An 8,433-nucleotide genomic window follows, 5' to 3' on the forward strand; every position below is an offset into this window, starting at 1 on the left:
AGTGGATCCAAAAACTATGGTATATTTACACAATGGAATTCTACACAGCAGAGAGAAAGAAGGAGCTTATACCCTTTGCAACAGCATGGATGGAACTGGAGAGCATTATGCTAAGTGAAATAAGCCGGACAGTGAGGGACAAATACCATATGATCCCACCTTTAACTGGAACATAATAAATAGAAGGAAAAAGGAAACAAAATATAACCAGAGACATTGAAGTTAAGAACAATCTAACAATGGTCAGGAGGGAGTGGGGAGGGGACAGTGAGGAGAGGGGATTACAGGAACTACTACAAAGGACACGTGGACAAAATCCAGGGGGAGGGTGGAGGTGGGGAAGGGAAGTGGGTTCAGCTGGGGTGGGGTGGAGGGATGGGGAGAAAAGGCACACAACTGTAATTGAATAACAATAAAAATTTTTTTCTTCGTTATTGTGCAATATATTTATTGTTTTTGTTCCATTACCATTTTTTTAAATCTTAATTTTGTACTGTTATTCATATTACTCTGGAATTCCACTTCTCTCACCAACTACATTGGAAGGGAGAAGACACTCTTTATACATCTCAAAGAATATTAGAGGAAATAATATGTTATACCTCACAGTAGAACACGTGAACATTTGCATTTTGCTGGTTTTGTTGTTGTTCCTACCAGCTCCAAGTTTCATCTGTTGTATCATGTCCACTGTCCTTCTACGCCACAAAATATAAAACCAACATTATAAAAGTGTGGAGTTATTGCACTCAAAAATGAGGACAAAGTAATATGTTGGATATTTCCTGCAAACGTTCAGTTTATAAACACTAGCAAACAATTGTAATTCGGAAAATGAGGAGCTCTGGCCTTATTAATATTCATGTTATACTATAAAGACAGTAATTTTCCAGAGTGCTTCCGCCTTTAACTGTGAGGTGTAGACGTGATGCCATTCTACTGTGATTTCAACACTGCTACACGGAACATTCTCCCTGTGTCCTGATAGAGTGTGTACAAGTTGCTAGGTTTGCCATTACATGAGATGACAGATTGGGTGGAAGATTCCTGATATCTTCCCTCTCAGTACCCAGCTTTATCGTTGCAGACTGCAAGTGGTGACATCATCCACCAGCTTGTCAACAAGTGCTACTACTACTACTACACGGACATGGTGCAATTGACGCAGTACCACACTATTGTCCAGTGCTCTTCTGAGGTGAGAGCTAGGATAGGTAATTTTCAACACCCAGGATCTAAAGGGGGCCAAAGAATTCCAAGCATCTAGACTGAAATAGGGGATGACTTCTTCAGAGAACTCCCATGATTTTTATAAAGTGTCCCACAGACCCATGTAGATCAAATTCTAGACTACCTCTTCTCCCACTGGCTACATTGTATGGGATGAAGACACTTGTCACATGTTTCAAACAATATTAAAGGAAATAATATGTTACACTTCACAAAAGAAAAAGAAAACATTTACATGTTGCTGTTTTTGTTGTTGTTCCGACCACCTCTGAGATTCAGCTGCAGTAGTCATGTGCACTGTACTTGTACACGAACAATTTTACTCATCACCACTGTAGACTGAGGTTATTGTACAGAAAACTGAGGACAAAGTAAATGCTGGCAGTATACTACAAATGTTCCCTTCACCGACAATAGCACTCCGTTGAATTTCAGACAGATATAGAGTTGTGTCCTTAATCACCTCCATGTTATCATACAAAGACAGCACTTTTCCACAGTGTTTCAGCTTTTCACTATTGTTCAATGTAGACAAGGTGCCTTTTTACTGTGATTTCAGCAGTGTTAGCCCAAACATTCTCCCTGTGTGCTGAGAGAGTGTGGACTAGTTTGCTACTTTTGCCATTCCATGGGACCACAGATTTAGTACAAGTTTCCCGATGCCTTCCCTCTCAGTAAGCAGCTCTATATTTACACACTGGAAGCAGTGACATCATTCACAAGCTGGTCAATGAATCCGTGTGCTACTACAACCCAGACACCATGCAAGTGCATCAGTACGTCAAATGATCCAGGACTGGTGCAAGGTGAGAACTAGGCTGTGGTATTCTCCACACCCAGAAACACAGGAAGACATGAGAAGGACAAGAATGTAGGCTGAAATATGAGGATGGCTTCTGCACAGCACTCCCAATGCTTTTTATATACTGTAAAAAATAACAATAAGATAGGATTCTGGATGTCCACTCTCCCAACAGCCACATTGGTTGGGAAGAAGACACTCATCACATGTTTCAAAGAGTTTTATAGGAAATAATATCTTACGCTTCACAGTAGAACACATGAACATTTGTATTGGGCTGTTTTATTGTTTTTCTGAACAGCTCCAAGTTTCACCTGCTGTACTCATGTCCACTGTCCTCCTACAACATGAATATACACATCACCACTATAGAATGGGGGTTATTGTTTAGAAAACTGAGAACAAAGTAAAATGTTGAATATTTCCTGCTGATTTTCACTTCTCAGACCATAGCATTCCACTTTAATCCAGGCAGAATGGAGCTGTGTCTTTAATCTTCTCCAGGACGTAATATAAGGATGACCCTTTTCCACAGCGTTTCACCTTTCATTATTGTTCAATTTATACATCATGCCATTCTGCTGTGATATCAGCAGTGTTAGTCAGAACATTCTCCCCGTGTGCTGATAGAGTGTGGACTAGTTTGCGAGTTCTGCCATTCCACTGGACCACAGATAGAGTGGAAGGTTCCTGATGCCTTCCTTCTCAGTAAGCAGCTGTATCTTTGCAGACTGCAAGCAGTGACATCATTCACAAGCTGGTCAATGAATCTGTCTGCTACTACAGCCCGGACACCATGCAAGTGCACCAGTACGACACAATTATCCAGGGCCAGTGTAAATGAGAATTAGGCTGGGGCATTCTCCACACCCAAGAACCCCAGGAAGACCTGAGAAGGCCAAGCATCTAGGCTGACATATGGGGATGGCTTCCCCAGAGCTCTCCCAATGCTTTTTATACAGTGTGCCACAATTACATGCAGAAAGGACTCTGGACTTCCATTTCTATCGACAGCTCCATTGGACGGGAGAACACACCCCTCACACATCTTCAAGAACATTGGTGGAAATAATATGTTGCACCGCACAGTAGAACACAAAAACATTTACATCTTGCTCTTTTGTTTGCACCTACCAGCTCTGAGATTCAGATGCAGTAGTCATGTGCATGTCCCTGTACACGACCACTTTACACATCGCCACTGTGGATAGGCGATTATTATACATAACAGTGAGGACAAAATAAATTGTTGGATGTTTCCTGCCAATTTGCCCTTCACAGACAATAGGACGCCATTGTATACCAGGCAGATACACACCTGTGTCCTGAATCGTCTCCATATTATCTTATGAAGACAGCACTTTTCCACAGTGTTTCGTCTTTTCATTATTGTTCGATGTAGACATGGTGAGACCCTCTAGTGATTTCAGCAGTGTTATTCAGAACATTCTCCCCGTGTGTTGATAGAGTGTGGACTAGTTTGCTAGTTCTGCCATTCCATGGAACCAGAGATTGAGTAGAAGTTTCCCGATGTCTTCCATCTCAGTAAGCAGCTCTATCTTTGCACACTGCAACCGTTCACATCATACACCATCTGGTCAAGGAATCCATGTGCTACTACAACCCAGACACCATGCAAGTGCACCACTATGACAAAAGATCCCGGGCCGGTGTAAGGTGACATCTAGGCTGGGGTATTCTCCACCCCCAAGAAACCAGGAAGACCTGAAAAGGCAAAGCATCTAGGCTGAAATATGGGGATGGCTTCCTCAGAGCACTCCCATGGTGTTTACCAAGTGTCCCACAAACCCGTGCACATAGGATTCTGGACTTCCACTTCTCCCACTAGCTACATTGTATGGGATGAAGACACTCATCACATATTTCAAACAATAATACAGGAAATAATATGTTACACTTTACAGTAGAACAAAAAATAAAACCATTTATATCTTGCTGTTTTTGTTTGTTCCCAGCAGCTGCAAGATTCAGCTGCACTAGTCATGTGCACTGTCCTTGTACACAACCAACTTTACACATAACAACTGTAGATGGGGGATTATTGTACATAAAAGTGAGGACTAAGCAAATTGTTGGATGTTTCCTGCCCTTTTTGCCTTCATAAACAATAGCACAACATTGTATACCAGGCAGATATACACCTGTGTCCTTAATCTTCTCCATGTTATCATTCAAAGACAGCACTTTTCCACAGTGTTTCAGCTTTTCACTATTGTTCGATGTAGACATGGTGCCACTCTCCAGTGATTTCTGCAGTGTTAGTCAGAACATTCTCCCTGTGTGCTGATAGAGTGTGGACTAGTTTGGTAGTTCTGCCATTCCATGGGACCACAGATTTAGTACAAGTTTCCCGATGCCTTCCCTCTCAGTAAGCAGCTTTATCTTACCACACTGCAAGCGGTAACATCATACACCAGCTGGTCAATGTATCCGTGTGCTACTACAACCCAGACACCATGCAAGTGCACCAGTACAACAAATGATCCAGGGCTGGTGTAAGGTGAGAACTAGGCTCGGGTATTCTCCACACCCAAGAACCCCAGGAACACCTTTGACGGCCAAGCATCTAGGCCAAAATATGAGGATGGCTTCCGCATAGCACTCCCAATGCTTTTTATACACTTTACCACAGTCTCAGGCAGATAGGATTCTGGACGTACACTTCTCACACCAGCTACATTGGGTGGGAAGAAGACACTCCTCACATTTTCAAAGGCTTTTAGAAAAAATAATATTTTACACTTCACTGTAGAACACCAAATCATTTACATCCTGCTGGGGGTTTTTTGTTGTTGTTGTTCCTACCAGCTTCCACTTTCAGCTGCAGTACTCATGTACACTGTCCTCGTACACCCCCAACTTTACTCATCACCACTATAGAAGGGGGGTTATTGTTCACAAAACTGAGGACAAAGTAAAATGTTGGATACTTCCAGCAAGTTTTCCCTTCACAGACCATAGCATCGGTTGTAATCCAGGCAGAATCAGATGTGTCTTTAATCTTCTCCAAGACATCATATAAAGATGGCCCTTTTCCACAGTGTTCCACCTTTCACTGTTGTTCGATATACACGTGATGCCATTGTGCTGTGATTTCAACATTGCCACACAGATCATTCTCCCTGTGTCCTGATAAAGTGTGTACAAGTTGCTAGTTTTGCCATTACATGGGATCACAGATTGGGTGGAAGCGTCCTGATGCCTTCCCTCTCAGTGCCCAGCTTTATCGTTGCAGACTGCATGTGGAGACATCATCCACCAGCTGGTCCTTGAGTGGAACTTCTTCCACGACCACCCGGACAGGGTTCTGGTGCAGCAGTACCGCAGTATAGTCCAGGGCTGCTCTGATGTGAGAGCTAGGCTGGGGCATTCTCAACACCCAGGATCCCAAGAAGGCCAAAGAAGTCCAAGCATCTAGACTCAAATAGGGGATGGCTTCCTCAGAGCACTCCCATGGTGTTTACCAAGTGTCCCACAATCCAGTGCACTTAGGATTCTGGACTTCCACATCTCCCACTAGCTACATTGGACGGGATGAAGGCACTCATCACATATTTCAAACACTATTACAGGAAATAATATGGTACTCTTCACGGTAGAACACGAAAACATTTACATGGTGCTGTTTTTGTTGTTGTTCCTACCAGCTCCGAGACTCAGCTGCAGCAGTCATGTGCACTGGGCTTCTACACGACCAACTTTACACATCACATCTGTAGAAGGGGGTGATTGTACATAAAACTGAGGACAAAGTAAACTGTTTGGAGTTTCCTGCAAAATTTCGCATCACTGACAAGAGCACACCATTGTATTCCAGGCAGATATACCCTTGTGTCCTTAATCATCTCCATGTTATCATGTAAAGACCACACTTTTCCCCAGTGTTTAAGCTTTTCACTATTGTTCGAGGTAGACATTGTGAGACTCTCCAGTGATTTCAGTCGTGTTAGTCAGAGCATTCTCCCCGTGTGTTGATAGAGTGTGGACTAGTTTGCTAGTTCTGCCATTCCGTGGGACCCAGATTTAGTAGAAGGTTTCTGATGCCTTCCCTCTCAGTAAGAAGCTGTATCTTTGTACACTGAAAGCGTTGACATCATTCACCAGCTGGACAATGAATCCGTGGGCTACTACAACCCAGACACCATGCAAGGGTACCTATATGACAAATGACCCAGGATTGGTGTAAGGTGGGAATTAGGCCGGGACATTCTCCACACCCAAGAAACCCACGAAGACCTGAGGAGGCCAAGTATCTAGGCTGAAAGACGAGAATGGCTTCTGCAGAACACTCCCAATGCTTTTCATACAACTCTACGAAAATCACAGGCCGATAGGATTCTGGAAGTCCATTTCTCCCACTAGCTACATTGGATGGGAAGAAGGCACTCCTCACATATTTCAAAGACTTGTAGAACAAATAATGTGTTACACTTCACAGTGGAACACAAAATTAATTACGTCTTCCTATTTTTGTTGTTGATCTTATCACCTTCAACTTTCAGCTGCTGTACTCATGTCCACTGTCCTCCTACAACATGAATATACACATCACCACTATAGAATGGGGGTTATTGTTTAGAAAACTGAGAACAAAGTAAAATGTTGAATATTTCCTGCTGATTTTCACTTCTCAGACCATAGCATTCCACTTTAATCCAGGCAGAATGGAGCTGTGTCTTTAATCTTCTCCAGGACGTAATATAAGGATGACCCTTTTCCACAGCGTTTCACCTTTCATTATTGTTCAATTTATACATCATGCCATTCTGCTGTGATATCAGCAGTGTTAGTCAGAACATTCTCCCCGTGTGCTGATAGAGTGTGGACTAGTTTGCGAGTTCTGCCATTCCACTGGACCACAGATAGAGTGGAAGGTTCCTGATGCCTTCCTTCTCAGTAAGCAGCTGTATCTTTGCAGACTGCAAGCAGTGACATCATTCACAAGCTGGTCAATGAATCTGTCTGCTACTACAGCCCGGACACCATGCAAGTGCACCAGTACGACACAATTATCCAGGGCCAGTGTAAATGAGAATTAGGCTGGGGCATTCTCCACACCCAAGAACCCCAGGAAGACCTGAGAAGGCCAAGCATCTAGGCTGACATATGGGGATGGCTTCCCCAGAGCTCTCCCAATGCTTTTTATACAGTGTGCCACAATTACATGCAGAAAGGACTCTGGACTTCCATTTCTATCGACAGCTCCATTGGACGGGAGAACACACCCCTCACACATCTTCAAGAACATTGGTGGAAATAATATGTTGCACCGCACAGTAGAACACAAAAACATTTACATCTTGCTCTTTTGTTTGCACCTACCAGCTCTGAGATTCAGATGCAGTAGTCATGTGCATGTCCCTGTACACGACCACTTTACACATCGCCACTGTGGATAGGCGATTATTATACATAACAGTGAGGACAAAATAAATTGTTGGATGTTTCCTGCCAATTTGCCCTTCACAGACAATAGGACGCCATTGTATACCAGGCAGATACACACCTGTGTCCTGAATCGTCTCCATATTATCTTATGAAGACAGCACTTTTCCACAGTGTTTCGTCTTTTCATTATTGTTCGATGTAGACATGGTGAGACCCTCTAGTGATTTCAGCAGTGTTATTCAGAACATTCTCCCCGTGTGTTGATAGAGTGTGGACTAGTTTGCTAGTTCTGCCATTCCATGGAACCAGAGATTGAGTAGAAGTTTCCCGATGTCTTCCATCTCAGTAAGCAGCTCTATCTTTGCACACTGCAACCGTTCACATCATACACCATCTGGTCAAGGAATCCATGTGCTACTACAACCCAGACACCATGCAAGTGCACCACTATGACAAAAGATCCCGGGCCGGTGTAAGGTGACATCTAGGCTGGGGTATTCTCCACCCCCAAGAAACCAGGAAGACCTGAAAAGGCAAAGCATCTAGGCTGAAATATGGGGATGGCTTCCTCAGAGCACTCCCATGGTGTTTACCAAGTGTCCCACAAACCCGTGCACATAGGATTCTGGACTTCCACTTCTCCCACTAGCTACATTGTATGGGATGAAGACACTCATCACATATTTCAAACAATAATACAGGAAATAATATGTTACACTTTACAGTAGAACAAAAAATAAAACCATTTATATCTTGCTGTTTTTGTTTGTTCCCAGCAGCTGCAAGATTCAGCTGCACTAGTCATGTGCACTGTCCTTGTACACAACCAACTTTACACATAACAACTGTAGACGGGGGATTATTGTACATAAAAGTGAGGACTAAGCAAATTGTTGGATGTTTCCTGCCCTTTTTGCCTTCATAAACAATAGCACAACATTGTATACCAGGCAGATATACACCTGTGTCCTTAATCTTCTCCATGTTATCAT

The sequence above is a fragment of the Desmodus rotundus genome, chromosome 8 (assembly GCF_022682495.2).
Source record: "Desmodus rotundus isolate HL8 chromosome 8, HLdesRot8A.1, whole genome shotgun sequence".
NCBI lineage: Eukaryota > Metazoa > Chordata > Mammalia > Chiroptera > Phyllostomidae > Desmodus > Desmodus rotundus.